We start from the raw sequence: 19,787 nt of genomic DNA on the forward strand, positions 1-19,787 counted from the left end.
ACTACACACTTCTCCGGGTTGAACTCCATCTGCCACTTCTCAGCCCACTTCTGCATCCTATCAATGTCTCTCTGCAATCTTTGACAATCCTCTACACTATCTACAACACCACCAACCTTTGTGTCGTCTGCAAACTTGCCAAACCACCCTTCTACCCCCACATCCAGGTCATTAATAAAAATCACGAAAAGTAGAGGTCCCAAAACAGATCCTTGTGGGACACCACGAGTCACAATCCCCAATCTGAATGTACTCCCTCCACCACCACCCTCTGCCTTCTGCAGGCAAGCTAATTCTAAATCCACCTGGCCAAACTTCCCTGGATCCCATGCCTTCTGACTTTCTGAATAAGCTTACCGTGTGGAACCTCGTCAAATGCCTTACTAAAATCCATACAGATCACGTCCACTGCACTACCCTCATCTATATGCCTGGTCACCTCCTCAAAGAACTCTATCAGGCTTGTTAGACACGATCTGCCCTTCACAAAGACATGCTGACTGTCCCTGATCAGACCATGATTCTCTAAATGCCCAGAGACCTTATCTCTAAGAACCTTTTCCAACAGCTTTCCCACCACAGACGTAAGGCTCACTGGTCTATAATTACCTGGACTATCCCTACTACCTTTTCTGAACAAGGAGACAACATTCACCTCCTTCCAATCCTCTGGTACCATTCCCGTGGACAACGAGGACATAAAGATCCTAGCCAGAGGCTCAGCAGTCTCTTCCCTCGCCTCGTGGAGCAGCCTGGGGAATATTCCATCAGGCCCCAGGGACTTATTTGTCCTAATGTATTTTAACAACTCCAACACCTCCTCTCCCTTAATATCAACATGCTCCAGAACATCAACCTCACTCATATTGTCCTCACTATCAAGTTCCCTCCCATTGGTGAATATCGAAGAGAAGTATTCATTGAGGATATCACTCACTTCCACAGCCTCCAGGCACATCTTCCCACCTTTATCTCTAATTGTTCCTACCTTCTCTCCTGCCATCCTTTTTTTCTTCACATAATTGAAGAATGTCTTAGGGTTTTCCTTTACTCTACTCACCAAGGCTTTGTCATGCCCCCCTCTTGCTCATCTCAGCCCCTTCTTAAGCTCCTTTCTTGCTTCCTTATATTCCTCAATAGACCTATCTGATCCTTCCTTCCTAAACCTCATGTATGCTGCCTTCTTCCACCTGACTAGATTTTCCACCTCACTTGTCACCCATGGTTCCTTCATTCTTTATCTTCCTGACCGGGACAAATTTATCCCTAACATCCTGTAAGAGATCTCTAAACATCGACCACATGTCCATAGTACATTTCCCTGCAAAAACATCATCCTAGTTCACACCTGCAAGTTTCAACCTTGTAGCCTCATAATTTGCTGTTCCCCAATTAAAAATTTTCCTGTCCTCTCTCATTCTATCCTTTTCCATGATAATGCTAAAGGCCAGACAGCGGTTGTCACTGTCCCCCAGATGCTCACTTATTGAGAGATCTGTGACCTGACCCGGTTCATTACCTAGTACTAGATCTAGTATGGCATTCCCCCTGGTCGGCCTGTCCACATACTGTGACAGGAATCCATCCTGGACACACTTAACAAACTCTGCCCCATCTAAACCCTTGGAACTAATCAGGTGCCAATCAATATTAGGGAAGTTAAAGTCACCCATGATAACAACCCTGTTAATTTTGCTCCTTTCCAAAATCTGCCTCCCAATCTGCTCCTCGGTATCTCTGCTCCTACCAGGGGGCCTATAGAATACCCCCAATAGAGTAACTGCTCCCTTCCTGTTCCTGACTTCCACCCATACTAATTCAAAAGAGGATCCTGCTACATTACCCACCCTTTCTGTAGCTGTAATAGTATCCCTGACCAGTAATGCCACCCCTCCTCCTCTTTTTCCACACTCTCTATCCCTTTTAAAGCACTGAAATCCAGGAATATTGAGAATCCATTCCTGCCCTGGTGCCAGCCAAGTCTTTGTAATGGCCACTACATCATAATTCCATGTATGTATCCAAGCTCTCAGTTCATCACCTTTGTTCCTGATGCTTCTTGCATTGAGGTACACACACTTCAGCCCTTCTACCTTACTACCTTTACACTGTTTATTCTGCTTCTCTTTCCTCAAAGCCTCTCTGTATGTTAGATCTGGCTTTACCCCATGCACTTCTTTCACTGCCCTATCGCTCTGGGTCCCATCCCCCTTGCAAATTAGTTTAAACGCTCCCGAACCATGCTAGCAAACCTACCTGCAAGGATATTGCTTCCCCTCAAGTTCAGGTGCAACCCATCCGATCTGTCCCACCTTCCCCGGAAGAGATCCCAATGATTCAAAAATCTAAAACCCTGCTCCCTGCTCCAACTCCTCAGCCACACATTCAACTGCCATCTCCTTCAGTTCTTACCATCACTATCACGTAGCACTGGCAGCAATCTTGAGAATGCTACCCTTGAGGTCTTGTTCTTCAGCCTTCTGCCTTGTTCCCGAAACTCACACTTCAGGACCTCTTCCCTCTTCCTGCTTATGTCGTTGGTCCCTACATGGATTTGTGAAAGGAAAATCATGTCTGACGAATCTCATAGAATTTTTTGAGGATGTGACTAGTAGAGTGGATAGGGAAGAACCTGTGGATGTGGTATACTTGGATTTTCAGAAGGCTTTTGACAAGGTCCCACACAGGAGATTAGTGTGCAAACTTAAAGCACACGGTATTGGGGGTAAGGTATTGGTGTGGGTGGAGAGTTGGTTAGCAGACAGGAAGCAAAGAGTGGGAATAAACGGGACCTTTTCTGAATGGCAGGTGGGGTACCACAAGGCTCAGTGCTGGGACCCCAGTTTTTTACAATATATATTAATGACTTGGATGAGGGAATTAAATGCAGCATCTCCAAGTTTGCGGATGACACGAAGCTGGGGGGGCAGTGTTAGCTGTGAGGAGGATGCTAAGAGGATGCAGGGTGACTTGGATAGGTTGGGTGAGTGGGCAAATTCATGGCAGATGCAATTTAATGTGGATAAATGTGAAGTTATCCACTTTGGTGGCAAAAATAGGAAAACAGATTATTATCTGAATGGTGGCCGATTAGGAAAAGGGGAGGTGCAACGAGACCTGGGTGTCATTATACACCAGTCATTGAAAGTGGGCATGCAGGTACAGCAGGCGGTGAAAAAGGCGAATGGTATGCTGGCATTTATAGCGAGAGGATTCGAGTACAGGAGCAGGGAGGTACTACTGCAGTTGTACAAGGCCTTGGTGAGACCACACCTGGAGTATTGTGTGCAGTTTTGGTCCCCTAATCTGAGGAAAGACATCCTTGCCATAGAGGGAGTACAAAGAAGGTTCACCAGATTGATTCCTGGGATGGCAGGACTTTCATATGAAGAAAGACTGGATGAACTGGGCTTGTACTCGTTGGAATTTAGAAGATTGAGGGGGGATCTGATTGAAACGTATAAGATCCTAAAGGGATTGGACAGGCTAGATGCAGGAAGATTGTTCCCGATGTTGGGGAAGTCTAGAACGAGGGGCCACAGTTTGAGGATAGAGGGGAAGCCTTTTAGGACCGAGATTAGGAAAAACTTCTTCACACAGAGAGTGGTGAATCTGTGGAATTCTCTGCCACAGGAAGCAGTTGAGGCCAGTTCATTGGCTATACTTAAGAGGGAGTTAGATATGGCCCTTGTGGCTACAGGGGTCAGGGGGTATGGAGGGATGGCTGGGGCAGGGTTCTGAGTTGGATGATTAGCCATGATCGTAATAAATAGCGGTGCAGGCTCGAATGGCCGAATGGCCTACTCCTGCACCTATTTTCTATGTTTCTATGTTTCTATGTATCACGACTTCTGGCTGCTTTCCCCCTCGTACCAGGATGTCGTGCACCTGGTCAGAGACATCCCGGACCCTGGCACCCAGGAGGCAACAAACCACGTGGGTGTCCTTCTCACGTGCACAAAATCTTCTGTCTGCTCCCCTGACTATAGAGTCTCCAATGATGACAGCTGTCCTCTTCTCCGTCCCACCCTTCTGCACCACAGGGTCAGACTCAGTGCTCTGCACTACCTGTCTACTCACCTTCGCTTTCCCCCCTCTGACTGTCACCCAACAACCTGCTTCCGACAGCCTAGGTGTGACTACCTCCCTGTAGCTCTCAGCTATGATTGTCTCATTCTCCCTTATGAGTCGAAGGTCATCCAGCTGCTGCTCCAGATTCCTTACATGATCTTCCAGATCACCCAGCCGTATGCACTTCTGGCAGATGTGACTCTGCAGGAGAGGGGAGTTCTGCCAAGACTGCCACATCTCACATGAGAGGCACATCACTGTCTCAGGAGACATTGTAAAAACTAACTGCGAGCTAGCTTGTCCACCGCCTCTTCTCATTGAAGCCTCTCGAGCCAAAGCCTCAAAGCTCCATTCCTTCACTGGCCCACTCACGCTCTGGCCACTTCGCTTGAGCTATCCCTCTATTTATCTGTTTGAGCTTTTCAAAATGTTTGGTCACCTGACCTTGATTGCCCAATCAGCTGCTTTCTGCTGAGTCTGAGCTATTCAAATCTTGATTGTCTAATCAACGGCTTTCTGCTGATCAATTCAAATCTTAATTGACTTGATTGTACAGACCAACTGCCAAAACTGCCAGAATCTCTCGAGTCAAAGCCTCAAAGCTCCACTCCTTCACTGGCTCACTCACTCACTGGCCGCTTTCCAACATATTTTACAAATATGTAAAAATTATTTTAAAAATATCAAACATACAGGAGCTTGTTTGACCTTGTTGCATTTAGAAGATGTGAAGGGTGGAAAGGGGGTCCTCAGGAATATAGTTGACTATGTGGTTGCCTGATTTTATTGCTTTTTTATAAATACCTGATGGTGTTTACAAAAACTTAGGACACATTTTGAGCAACTACAAAATTAGAGTAAATATTGTTGAAAATTCACTGCTTTTAGGTTTAAAGAGGGTTATCACTCTACTCTTTCATATGCCATATATATTATAGATTTTAAATGATTTTTTTACACTTTTTTATCAATTTGAAATAATAATCTCTTGTCTGAGGACAACTGATTTTGTGGGTACTGGGTTATCATATAATTTATAAAATTAAAAACAAACATATGAAAAAAGTTGCATTTGTGCAAAAGACCCTCAGATGATCAACCCTGATTATTTTAAATAAGAAAATGTTATTCATTTTCAACAGAATTAGCACTTTTCTTAGTGGGACATGTGTTTGCCGAAGTTTCAAGAGTCAGTGTAGCCTATTATCACTACCTTCAGAAATATCTTGAATCTTTTCAGGGACAATGAGTTATTTTGAAGTGCAGTTATAGGACAGATATGGAGTCCAAACCAGAAATTAAATTGTGCACAGTGACATTCAGCAAACAAATAAATCAATGATCAATGGCTGATGGATATGCCAATGTTAGTCAAGTCACCAATAGAATGAATTACCTTTTGAGTTCAGGAACTGCAAACTTATCAAACATCACCTTCAAATGAGAAAGCCAGAGAGGTCATGAGAGGGAATGTAGGAGAGGAAGTAGAAGAGAATTTCCAACAGCTATGTTATGAAAACTCAGCCTATTAGGCAGACTCAATGATGAAAACACATGCCAATGTGACACTAATTAGCAAACTCATCTAGGCATTGCTATAATAGTGATGCTGAAGGATATAATATCAAACAAATAAACACCATTGAGAAAGTCCTTCCTTCAGATTTAACTTCAGTTGCACACTTGGACTACTTGCTTTGAACATTAAGGGTCAGAATTTACTGACAAAATAAAGCTAAAAGCAATTTGCATTTCCATGTAGTACTTCTTACGCAAGAAGATGAATGAGAAAATATGAATATCCAAAGATTTCTGTTCAATGTATGATGCTCTTTCACTTTGTAAAAGAGCTTTCCACCCATAGCCTTTAAATTATCTTGGGAAATTTATTTGTACTTTCTAATTAAACTTGGCCAGCAACAGAAATGGCAACAAAGATAAATAAATCGTATATTTGTCTGGTTTGACATTGGAAAGAAACATCATACCTTGCCATTTGCTGTTTTTGTTGTTAAATCTATTCTACTGCCACTTTCTTTTTCCCTTAAGCTGCATTGTAACTAAAAGTAACAGTAGTTCAACAATTTTACAGACAAAGTCATGGGTGGTTCAATCTTCTCAAAACAATCCAATCCAATATTCAAGTACACCCGGCAAAGCAGGTTGGGTCTTCTGGTGATATCACGTGCAATGATGTGCCAGTACATGATTGGACAGAGTACTGAGCATGTGCAGGATTGCCAGAATGTTCCAGCACGTGGCTTGGTTAAGTCGTGTGTGTTTATTACTGTAAATAAAAGTTCTCTATTTCTTCCAGAATATGATTCTTTACGTACGTACGTTTTACTCACAGTACGTTTAAATAGAAGTAACATAACATGGTGTCAGAAGTGGTTCTGGAAGAATAATATGAGAGAATTGAGAATCGAAGATAATTGAGGAAAAAAAAGGAAGGGCCGGCTGGTGGCGCAACGACATTGGCACCAGACCGGGGAGCGGAGGTTCTCGAGTTCGAAACTCGTCAGGTCTGTCCCCGAGTACGCTTTCCATCCGTGCCGGGTTGAATGTCAAGGTCGCAACTTGACCTCGTAAAACAAAAGGAAAATACTGCGAAAAATGTGTGGGAGGAGTGGCACGCCACACAGTTTCTCTCTCTCACTCCGCGCCTTGTAAGAAAGCCATGAAAAATCCATCATCATGGACGCACGCACACAGATGCATACACACAGACTTGCACGCACGCAGGCACACGCTAAAAAAACGATGAAGAAAAAAAGTTCGAACTGTAAATGGTAAAATGGAAAGTTTACAACCCCCACCATAACTTCAGCTGACTGGCAACGTAGCTGAAAGTTGGAGGATATTCATGCAACAGTTTGAACTGTACTTATCAGCGATTGATTATGAAGAAAGATCGGGAACAACTAAAGCCGCGCATTTGCTCCATGTAATCGGGAATGATGCAGTACAGGTATATAATAATTTTGTCTTTGAAGATAGAGATAATTTCAATTTAAAGTCGATAATGGACAGACTTGAAGTATTTTGTATACCTAAGCGTAATTTAACATATGAACGAAAAAAAATCACGTGTGCAGAGAGCCACTGAAACAATTGATCAGTATGTTACTGAGTTAAGAAAGCGTAGTAGAACATGTGAGTTTGGATTGCTCACGGACTCTCTTATTAATGATAGACTTGTTTGTGGCATTCGAGATAATGCTCTGAGCGAAAGGCTGTTGAGAGAGCAAGATTTAAATTTTGAAAAAGCTTTCGCCACCTGCAAAGCTTCTGAGACCGTAATGTCACAGGCGGAAGAGCTTTTTGTTGAAAACTGCAATGTAAACACTGTAAAAAAGCACGAATATATCAAGAAATATAATAATACATCGACAAAACCAACGGGTAGCAAGACAGCATTGGAAAGAAAGAAGTCATGTGATCGCTGTGCACAGGAACATCGCCCAAATCAGTGTTTCGCATATGGCAGAATTTGCTACAACTGCGGTAAGGTTAATCATTTTTCGTGATGTTGTAGAAGGAGAAAGAAGGAAAATGAAATGAAACAAGTAAATGCAGTGATTGAAGATGACCATGAGGAATTTTATATAGATGCACTTTATGAAAATGCTGACATGGAGAATTTAAAAGCAGTAGCTGCAGTGTCTGAGACGACCGAACAGGGGGCAATTGATGATATGAAAAGGCAATGGGAGGAAGAGGTTGCTTCAATGCAAGCGATGATGAAAGAGACACTAAGAGAATATGAGATTCAGTCTAATCACCGGCTAGAGCAAGAACGCTCACTGTGGGCAAAGTATATGGAAAAAGTGAAACCACAAGTGAAGGAATTGAGAAGTTGTATTGAAATGATGAAGTCTCAGCATAAAAAAAGAGATTTCACAGTTAATGAATGAATTAGATGAAGAAAAGAATTTTCGTATTTCATTACAAATGGAAGTGGAAGGAATTAGGAAAGATACAGTCTAAACAGAAACAGGGAAATAGATTGCTGAGGAGGATAGCGTGAACTGCTTACCCGAAATTCCAGATTCTAACCAGGAGGCATGTAAGGGTATACCAAAAAGTTTAGTTGAGATACATAAAGAAAAGCTTAAAGCAGAAAAGAAGAAAAAAAAGAAGCACAAGAAGAGTTATGGCACTGATAGCGAAGAACCAACTGCAGAGTTTCAGTTAGCTGATATAGACTTGTTTATTGGTTAATGTTGTTATTTGTTTTTCTTTTTAAGGAAAGGAAGATGTGATTCTTCAGAGATTCAGTTAACTGATGCAGATGAGACAAAGCATGTAAATAATAACAAGGAAACAGAAGATCTGTGTGTACCACTTAGAAGGCCGACTCGTGTTCGTAAACCCACAGAAAGATGATAGAGTCTTGTTGAATTATGTATTTGCTTTGATTAACATTGTTAATTATTTTTTTCTTTTTAAGGAAAGGAAGATGTGGTGATATCACGTGCAATGGTGTGCCAGTACATGATTGGACAGAGCACTGAGCATGTGCGGGATTACCAGAATGTTCCAGCACGTGGCTTGGTTAAGACGTACGTGTTTATTACTGTATATAAAAGTTCTCTAATTCTTTCAGAATATGATTCTTTAATAATCCATGGTATGTTTAAATAGAAGTAACATAACAGGTCTTGGCCCAAAACTGTTTATATCCCTTCATATATTTTGCCTGACATGCTGAGTTCCTCCAGCATTTTGTGTGTGTTGCTTTGGATGGGATTATCCTTTTTGCTGATTTCACAAACCTGCTGACTATTCCATGGTTCTGGTGGACAGCAACTTTCCAGTCACACAATTCATGATTTAGGTCATAACTCTCATAGCCCATGTTCCATCATGATCTGCAGTGCTGTCGGTGTGAATTTTACATATTTTCCCTGTGACTATGTGTATTAGCCTCCAATGTTCAGGTTTCTTTCCAGCTGATGAAGACTTGCCAGTTGTTAAGATAATTAGATGCTGTAACTTACTCCTTATGCAGAGTAGGAGACAGGAAAATTGAGGTAGAGGAAATTGACAGAGATAGAAGGGGAAAAATAGAAATAGCTTGATGTTGGTGCAGACGTAGAGGGGTGAACAGCTTGCTTATGTGTGCTGTTACTTAATGAATCCATGACTTTTCCACCATCTCAAAGAACAATCATCCAAAAAAAACAGAACAAGGGGCTATTTATCTCACTCCAATGTTTTAAATAGAAACATAGAAACATAGAAAACAGGTGCAGGAGTAGGCCATTCGGCCCTTCGAGCCTGCACCGCCATTTATTATGATCATGGCTGATCATCCAACTCAGAACCCTGCGCCAGCCTTCCCTCCATACCCCCGATCCCCGTAGCCACAAGGGCCATATCTAACTCCCTCTTAAATATAGCCAATGAACTGGCCTCAACTGTTTCCTGTGGCAGAGAATTCCACAGATTCACCACTTTCTGAGTGAAGAAGTTTTTCCTAATTTCAGTCCTAAAAGGCTTCCCCCTTATCCTCAAACTGCGGCCCCTCATTCTGGACTTCCCCAACATCGGGAACAATCTTCCTGCATCTAGCCTGTCCAATCCCTTTAGGATTTTATACGTTTCAATCAGATCCCCCCTCAATCTTCTAAATTCCAACGAGTACAAGCCTAGTTCATCCAGCCATTCTTCATATGAAAGTCCTGCCATCCCAGGAATCAATCTGGTGAACCTTCTTTGTACTCCCTAAATGGCAAGGATGTCTTTCCTCAGATTAGGGGACCAAAACTACACACAATACTCCAGGTGTGGTTTCACCAAGGCCTTGTACAACTGCAGTAGTACCTCCCTGCTCCTGTACTTGAATCCTCTCGCTATAAATGCCAGCATACCATTCGCCTTTTTCACCGCCTGCTGTACCTGCATGCCCACTTTCAATGACTGGTGTATAATGACACCCAGGTCTCGTTGCACCTCCCCTTTTCCTAATCGGCCACCATTCAGATAATAATCTGTTTTCCTATTTTTACCACCAAAGTGGATAACTTCACATTTATCCACATTAAATTGCATCTGCCATGAATTTGCCCACTCACCCAACCTATCCAAGTCAGCCTGCATCCTCTTAGCATCCTCCTCACAGCTAACACTGCCGCCCAGCTTCGTGTCATCCGCAAACTTGGAGATGCTGCATTTAATTCCCTCATCCAAGTCATTAATATATATTGTAAACAACTGGGGTCCCAGCACTGAGCCTTGCGGTACCCCACTAGTCACTGCCTGCCATTCTGAAAAGGTCCCGTTTATTCCCACTCTTTGCTTCCTGTCCGCTAACCAATTCTCTATCCACATCAATACCTTACCCCCAATACCGTGTGCTTTAAGTTTGCACACTAATCTCCTGTGTGGGACCTTGTCAAAAGACTTTTGAAAATCCAAATATACCACATCCACTGGTTCTCCCCTATCCACTCTACTAGTTACATCCTCAAAAAATTCTATGAGATTCGTCACACAAGATTTTCCTTTCACAAATCCATGCTGACTTTGTCCGATGATTTCACCGCTTTCCAAATGTGCTGTGATTACATCTTTGATAACTGACTCCAGCAGTTTCCCCAACACCGACGTTAGGCTAACCGGTCTATAATTCCCCAGTTTCTCTCTCCCTCCTTTTTTAAAAAGTGGGGTTACATTAGCCACCCTCCAATCCTCAGGAACTAGTCCAGAATCTAACGAGTTTTGAAAAATTATCACTGATGCATCCACTATTTCTTGGGCTACTTCCTTAAGCACTCTGGGATGCAGACCATCTGGCCCTGGGGATTTATCTGCCTTTAATCCCTTCAATTTACCTAACACCACTTCCCTGCTAACATGTATTTCCCTCAGTTCCTCCATCTCACTGGACCCTCTGTCCCCTACTATTTCTGGAAGATTATTTATGTCCTCCTTAGTGAAGACAGAACCAAAGTAATTATTCAATTAGTCTACCATGTCCTTGCTCCCCATAATCAATTCACCTGTTTCTGTCTGTAGGGGACCTACATTTGTCTTTACCAGTCTTTTCCTTTTTACATATCTATAAAAGCTTTTACAGTCCGTTTTTATGTTCTCTGCCAGTTTTCTCTCATAATCTTTTTTCCCCTTCCTAATTAAGCCCTTTGTCCTCCTCTGCTGAACTCTGAATTTCTCCCAGTCCTCAGGTGAGCCACTTTTGCTGGCTAATTTGTATGCTTCTTCTTTGGAATTGATACTATCCCTAATTTCTCTTGTCAGCCACGGGTGCACTACCTTCCTTGATTTATTCTTTTGCCAAACTGGGATGAACAATTGTTGTAGTTCATCCATGCAATCTTTAAAAATGCTTGCCATTGCATATCCACCGTCAATCCTTTAAGTGTCATTTGCCAGTCTATCTTAGCTAATTCACGTCTCATACCTTCAAAGTTACCCCTCTTTAAGTTCAGAACCTTTGTTTCTGAATTAACTATGTCACTCTCCATCTTAATGAAGAATTCCACCATTTTATGGTCACTGTTACCCAAGGGGCCTCTCACGACAAGATTGCTAATTAACCCTTCCTCATTGCTCAAAACCCAGTCTAGAATAGCCTGCTCTCTAGTTGGTTCCTTGACATGTTGGTTCAAAAAACTATCCTGCATACATTCCAAGAAATCCTCTTCCTCAGCACCTTTACCAGTTTGGTTCACCCAATCTACATGTAGATTGAAGTCACCCATTATAACTGCTGTTCCTTTATTGCACACATTTCTAATTTCCTGTTTAATACCATCCCCAACCTCACTACTACTGTTAGGTGGCCTGTACACAACTCCCACCAGCGTTTTCTGCCCCTTAGTGTTATGCAGCTCTACCCATATCGATTCCACATCTTCCCGGTTTATGTCCTTCTTTACTATTGCGTTAATCTCTTTAACCAGCAACGCCACCCCACCTCCTTTTCTTTCATGTCTATCCCTCCTGAATATTGAATATCCCTGAATGTTGAGCTCCCATCCTTGGTCACCCTGGAGCCATGTCTCTGTAATTCTAACTATTTGTTGACAACAGTCTCTCTAGCTTATGTTCAAATGTTTTGAGAGAGAAAGTGAAAGGCAGTACACCATTAAAATTCTCTCCTTTTCATTGAAAGTTGGGCTCATGTATGAAATAGTCACTTGTTGTCACTTGTCAGATCTGATCATTGTGAACAAAAACCAAAGCTCTGCTTTCAGAGTCATTGTACAGTAAATGCAGTCACTGAAATGGTTCAGGAGACCAAGATAATTTGATATAAATGGCTTAAAGGAAAAAAAAAAGTATTACATTGGTTGGAGCCTCGGTTATTCTGTGCAGTTACAGGAGGCATCAACAGTCAATTACAGTATATATTTTTTTCTGAAAGATAGAGTGAGAAGACAGAATAACCTTAGTGAAGATAATAGAAACCTTCCACCTGATAATTTGAGCCTTTACTGTGTCTGCATATTGTAATAATTTAACACTTCAAAATAGAAATAATAATCTACGGAACTATAAATTTTAAAACACACCATTGAACCGTAATCCTGTGGAAAAAAATAGTCAGACTTGTAAGAAAAAATATCACGTCAGGGAGTCATTATGAACACAGCATAAAAAATTGTGAAGGATTTCAATTTATTCATTAGTCAGTATAGCATCTGGAGAAAGGTACGGGGAAAGAAATCTCCCCACTGGGAAAACGAACAGCTTACCAAAGGCACTGCATCTGCAATTAATGATTCTTGTATGGCCACTAAAATTATTTCTGGTTTGTGAAATATGTTTATCTATGAATACTTTATTGCAGTAAATAAAAGAGATTCATTCATTAGAAAAGCATGGGAAGACAAAGAGTATACTGTTTTTTTTCTATAATCTGCATGCCATCATTTTATTAAGTGGGTCAAGTAGACCAACTGAATAACTTAAAAAGAAAATGGATGATACAGAATGATTCTATCACCTGTGAATAGAATGTGTTTCAAATTCAATGGGCTGAAACAGGCAGTACACATGTAAAGAGCCTCTGATTATCTTCAGTACCATATCAGTCAGACTTCCAGATGTTCTAGAATTCTCCACCGTTTCTCCATCACTCTCTTCCACCTTCTTGTCAGCCGTGTGGGACAGTCTATGTTCCAAGCCTACACCGGTATCACACCACAAATTTTCCTATGTTACATCGAAGACTGCACTGGCGTTGCTTCCTGTTCCCATGCTGAATTCATCTACATCATCAAGTTTGCCTCCAACTTCCATCCTACCATCAAATTTACCTGGTCCACTTCCAACACCTCCCTCCTCTTTCTTGATCTCTCTGTCTCTATCTCTGAGACAGTTTATTTCCTTCCTCAGGAGGCTAAATAAATTCAGCATGTTTCTGCAAACTATTACCAATATTATCAATGCAGCATAGCAAGCATTTGATCTGGATGCTTCATGGCTTGGTACGGCAACTGCTCAGCATGTGACCACATGGAACTGCAGAGTGTTATGGACACAGCCTCCACTCTGTCTGTACTTCTCACTGCCTTAGTAAAACAAACAGACTAGTTAAAGTCCTCACCCACCCTGGACATCTCGCTCTCTCATCAAGCAAACAATACAAAAGCCTGAAAGCACATACTACCAGGCTCAAATACAGGATCTATCTCACTATAATCAGACTTGAATAGATCACTTGTACAATTAAATAAACTTCTGTCCTCAAAATCTACCTTATTATGATCTTGTGCTTTATCATTTCCCTGCACTGCACTTTTTTGGTAGCTTTGCACTTTATTCTGCATTGTTACTATTTTACCTTATTCTAGATCAATGAAGTATAATGATTTGATCTGAATACATAGCATGCAAGACAAGCTTTTCACTATATCATGGTACGTGTGTGGTAAACCATATATATATATTGTAACTGGTTTAACTGTCTGGACACGCCCCTCTGCTGACTGCCCCTGTAGCTCCTCCCACAGATCCCTGAATAAAGGCGTTTTCGCCCTGATCCTCCCCCTCAGACCAGGGGCAGATACTCAGCATGGAGGTCATGTCTTACTGCGAATAAAAGCCTTTCAGTATTTACCCTACTTCAGTCTTTTGGAATTATTGAAGGAGCTTCAATTTTATTCGCAGTAAATTTTAGAGCATGGAACACGCTCTGAGACCTGACAAGTTAAATCTCGATCTGCAAACGCCTGAAGCTGGAAACACTTTTGAACTCTGGCTGGACTGCTTCGAAGCGTACCTAGAGGAGATTAAAGCAACTGATCCTGTAGCGAAGCGCAGAGTTCTACTCTCCAGGGTCAGTCCACGGGTCTATTCGCCGATCAGAGACCAGCCGAGCTACGGCGGCGCGATATGCGCCCTCAAAGGACAATACTTGCGGCCGGTAAACAGCATCTATACGCGACATCGCTTAGTAACACGGCAACAATGGCCCAGGGAGTCAAGTGCTGAGTTCGTCCGAGCCCTGCAGACATTCGTGTGAGCCTGCAATTGCCAGGAGCTGACAGCGGCACAGCATGCAGAACTCCTAGTGAGAGACGCCTTCGTCATGGGGACCAGGTCAGTGTATGTGCACTAGCGGCCACTGGAACAAGCTGATCTTACCTTAAGTTCGGCGATCGAGCCGGCTGACATGCTGAAGGCCGCCCTGCACAACTCTTAGGCTCTCCAGGCACGCGATTCCTCGATGGCCTCATGGGCGCCACAGACCCCGCAACCCATCAGCGAATCGACCTCGGCTGCGGCCAGTTGCGAGTCCACGAACTGCTACTTCTGCGGACTCGATAAGCACCCTCAGAAACACTGCCCGGACCGAGAAGCTACCTGCTCCAGCTGTGGAAAGAAGGGCCACTTCGCCAAGGTCTGTAAGTCCAAACTGCGAGCGTGATCGAGCAGCGCCGCGTGCGAAACATGGGGATCGTCATCTTTCTGGCACGCTGCCACCATGTGCGAGACATGGGGGCTGCCATCTTGGTCAGCGCCACCTTCCACTGCCTACGACCAACGGTTGCTCACGGGGCACCTCACCGCACCGGACCAAGACAGTGACTCAACCCTGGTTTCTGTGACCCTCGACCAAAGCGCCCCCCCCACCAGCTCACAAGGTCAATGATGGACATCCTGGTGGAGGGGCACAGGACAAGCTGCCTGTTTGACACAGGCAGCACGGAGAGTTTTATCCACCCGGACGCGATGCGGCATTGCAGACTCACGATACGGCCGGTAAGTCAAAGGGTCGCCGTGGCTTCCGGGTCGCATACAACAGACATCTGGGGGGGTTGTGTAGCGATGCTAGTGGTGCAGGGCACAGAATATAGAGACTTTACATTACTGGTCATGCCTCAACTGTGTGCCCCTGTGCTATTGGGGCTCGACTTCCAGAGCCACCTGAAAATCGTGACAATGAAGTATGATGGGCCCCTCCCACCAATCACTGTTGTAAATCCCCTGTTTTGTAGAGATATGTCACGTACCCCGCTACTGACCATACACACACACCGACCCGCGCATCCCACCCAACATCATGCCAACTGCCACACTACCAACGCCACTTGCGGCCTCTCCACCCTCAGGATCCCTCCCCCACCGCTGTTCACCAACCTGACCCCTGACTGTAAACCTGTGGCAACTAAAAGCAGGAGATACAGTGCGGGGGACAGAGCTTTCATTAAGTCGGAGGTGCAGCGTCTGCTTAGGGAGGGGGTCATTGAGGCAAGCACAAGTCCTTGGAGGGCGCAGGTGGTGGTTTTTCGGAATGGGGAGAAGAATAGGATGGTGGTGGACTATAGCCAGACCATCAATAGGTTCACGCAGCTCGACGCGTACCCTCTACCCCGCATCGCGGACATGGTCAATCAGATAGCACAGTACAAGGTGTACTCGACCATAGACCTAAAATCCGCTTACCACCAGCTCCCCATCCGCTGGGAGGACCGCCCTTACACTGCCTTCGAGGCGGACGGCAGGCTTTATCAATTCCTGCGCGTCCCCTTCGGTGTCACGAATGGGGTATCTGTCTTCCAGAGGGCAATTGACCGGATGGTGGACCAGTGCCAACTGAAGGCCACGTTCCTATATCTGGATAATGTCACCATCCGCGGTCACGACCAGCAGGATCACGACAACAACCTCCAAAAATTTCTCCAAGCGGCCAAAGCTTTCAATCTCACCTATAACAAGGACAAGTGTGTGTTTGGGACCACCTGACTTGCTATCCTTGGATGTGACGAGGAGAATGGAGTCATTGGCCCTGACCCTGACCATATGCGCCCCCTGTTGGAACTCCCTCCTCCCAACAGCCTCAGAGCCCTCAAGAGGTGCCTGGGCTTCTTTTCATATTACGCCCAATGGGTCTCTAATTATACAGACAAGGCCTTCCCCTGGTCAAGTCCACCACATTCCCCCTTTCAGCCAAGGCCCGCACGGCCTTCAGCCGCATAAAAGGGGACATTGCCAAAGCAGCAATGCATGCGGTGGACGAGGCCATTCCCTTCCAAGCAGAGAGTGACGCCTCTGACTTTGCACTGGCTGCTACCCTCAACCAGGCGGGAAGACCGGTGGCGTTCTTCTCCCGTACCCTTCAAGGCCCTGAAATTCAGCACTCCGCAGTGGAGAAAGAGGCCCAGGCCATAGTGGAAGCTATTAGGTACTGGAGACACTATCTTGCCGGCAAAAAGTTCACCCTGCCGACTGACCGGGGCTCAGTCGTATTCATGTTTAATAACCAACAGCGGGGCAAAATCAAAAATAATAAAATTCTGAGGTGGAGAATTGAACTCTCCACCTTCAACTATGACATCATGTACAGGCCTGGGAAGCTCAACGAGCTCTCCGAGGCCCTATCCTGGGGAATGTGCGCCAGCACGCAGATCGATCGGCTATATGCCCTACATGTAGGTCTTTGCCACCCAGGGGTCACCCGACATTTCCACTTCATGAAAGCCTGGATCCTGCGTTACTCCCTTGAGGAGATCAGAATGATGACCAGGGAATGCCAAGTCCGCGCAGTGTGCAAAGCACACTTCTACCGACCTGAAAAGGCACCACTCATCAAGGCCACCCACCCCTTTGAGCGACTGAGTGTTGACTTTAAGGGCCTCCTTCCCTCCACCGACCACAATGTGTACTTTCTTAACGTTACTGATGAGTACTCGCAGTTCCCCTTCGCCATCCCCTGCCCTGCCACCACGACCACGTCAGTTATAAAAGCCCTGTGCAAGCTCTTCACTCTGCTCGGATACCCATGCTATATCCACAGTGACAGAGGGTCCTCGTTTATGAGTGACGAGCTGCGCCAATACCTACTGGCTAGGGGAATTGTAACTAGTAGGACCACGAGCTATAATCCCCGGGGAAATGGACAGGTGGAGAAGGAGAATGGCACAGTGTGGAAAGCCACACTCTTAGCCCTCAGGTCAAAGGGACTGCAGGTCTCCCGCTGGCAGGAGGTCCTTCTCAAGGCACTCCGCTCCATCCTCTCCCTGTTATGCACAGCCATCAATGCCACCCCCCATGAGCGGCTCTTTTCTTTTCCCAGAAAATCGACCACTGGGACCACCCTACCATCTTGGCTGACGTCCCCGGGGCCAGTGCTGCTCCAGAAACATGCGAAGAGCAATAAATATTCCCCGATGGTCGAGAGGGTTCACTTATTTCATGCGAACCCCCAGTATGCCTACGTGGTTTTACCTGATGGGCGGGAGGACATGGTCTCCATCCGTGACCTGGCACCCGCAGGAGCACCGGGCCCCTACCCTGAACACTCTGTGGTGACTATTAACCCTGTATCCACCGGTATGTATACCCACCATTCACCGCGCACTCCAAGCCTTACACATTCACCACAGGACACTCCCATACCGGGTGCGATGCACATGCACGAGGGATTACCAACGCCTAATGTGCTGGCACCTCAAGTCAGGCCGGAGCCAGCACAACCACCGTCGCTGGTGCAATTACCACCAGTGCTACGTAGATCACAGCAACGGACTCGACTGCCTGATAGATTTGACCTGTAAATATACTTGTTTTAAATATTGTCAGTCACTTCATCCCGTGGGACTCTTTTTAAAAAAAGGAGTGAATGTGGTAAACCATACATATATATGTTGTAACTGGGTTAACAGTCTGGACACGCCCCTCTGCTGACTGCCCCTGTGGCTCTGCCCACAGAGCCCTGAATAAAGGCGTTTTTGCCCTGATCCTCCCCCTCATACCAGGGGCAGACACTCAGCATGGAGGTCATGTCTTACTGCGTATAAAAGCCTTTCAGTATTTACCCTACTTCAGTCTTTTGGAATTATTGAAGGAGCTTCAATGTGACAATGATAAACCAATACCAATACCAATATTAGCCCAGTAGCCATGACGGTGTGTTACCCCTGATAACAGTAATTATCACAGAATCCATTAGGAACAGCAGTATGGAGATTATCATCATCATTATACCATTAAAAGCGACAAAATAATCATACACACAAGATAGTCAGCAGATGAATCCAGAACAGCAGACACAAAATGCCGGAGGAACTCAACAGGTCAGGCAACATCTATGGAAATGAATAAACAGTTGATATTTCAGGCTGACCTTTCAACAGGGCTGGCAAGAAAGGGGGAAGATGACAGAATAAAAAGGTGGGGGTAAGGGATGGAAAAGAAGCTAGAAGATGATAGGTGAAGCCAGGTGGGTGGGAAAGGTAAGGAGCTGGAGAAGAAGGAATCTGATAGGAAAGAATAGTGGACTATAGGAGAAAGGGAAGAAGGTGGGGCACCGGGGGAGGTAATAAGCAGGTGAGAAGAGATAAGAGGCCAGAGTTGGAAATGAAAGAAGTGGGAAGAAGGAGGGAATTTTTTTACCAGAGGGAGAAATTGATGTTCAAACCATCAGGTGGGATGCCACCAAGATGGAATATGATGTTACTCATTCACCCTGAAGGAGATTTCAATTGTGCAGAAGAGGAGGCCAGGGAAAAACATAGAAACATAGAAACATAGAAAATAGGTGCAGGAGTAGGCCATTCAGCCCTTCGAGCCTGCACCGCCATTTATTATGATCATGGCTGATCATCCAACTCAGAACCCCGCCCCAGCCTTCCCTCCATACCCCCTGACCCCCGTAGCCACAAGGGCCATATCTAACTCCCTCTTAAGTATAGCCAATGAACTGGCCTCAACTGTTTCCTGTGGCAGAGAATTCCACAGATTCACCACTCTCTGTGTGAAGAAGTTTTTCCTAATCTCGGTCCTAAAAGGCTTCCCCTCTATCCTCAAACTGTGGCCCCTCGTTCTGGACTTCCCCAACATCAGGAACAATCTTCCTGCATCTAGCCTGTCCAATCCCTTTAGGATCTTATACGTTTCAATCAGATCCCCCCTCAATCTTCTAAATTCCGACGAGTACAAGCCCAGTTCATCCAGTCTCTCTTCATATGAAAGTCCTGCCATCCCAGGAATCAATCTGGTGAACCTTCTTTGTACTCCCTCTATGGCAAGGATGTCTTTCCTCAGATTAGGGGACCAAAACTGCATACAATACTCCAGGTGTGGTCTCACCAAGGCCTTGTACAACTGCAGTAGTACCTCCCTGCTCCTGTACTCGAATCCTCTCGCTATAAATGCCAGCATACCATTCGCCTTTTTCACCGCCTGCTGTACCTGCATGCCCACTTTCAATGACTGGTGTATAATGACAACCAGGTCTTGTT

The 19,787-nt window shown here is 44.8% G+C and overlaps 1 protein-coding gene across 3 annotated transcripts in view; it reads right to left on the reverse strand.

The window, feature by feature from the left end:
• LOC140211113 (contactin-4-like) overlaps positions 1-19,787 on the reverse strand; it is a 2,284,382-nt gene that overhangs the window by 1,679,002 nt on the left and 585,593 nt on the right. The window contains exon 3 of one of the 3 annotated variants that reach the window (XM_072280599.1): positions 2,413-2,544. The exons of the other annotated variants lie outside the window; for them this stretch is intronic. The gene's annotated coding sequence lies outside the window, so the exon portion shown is untranslated. The remainder of the gene's footprint in view (positions 1-2,412; positions 2,545-19,787) is intronic. 3 annotated transcript variants of the gene reach the window in all.

Source organism: Mobula birostris, chromosome 16 (genome assembly GCF_030028105.1).
Source record: "Mobula birostris isolate sMobBir1 chromosome 16, sMobBir1.hap1, whole genome shotgun sequence".
In the NCBI taxonomy this organism is placed as follows: domain Eukaryota; kingdom Metazoa; phylum Chordata; class Chondrichthyes; order Myliobatiformes; family Myliobatidae; genus Mobula; species Mobula birostris.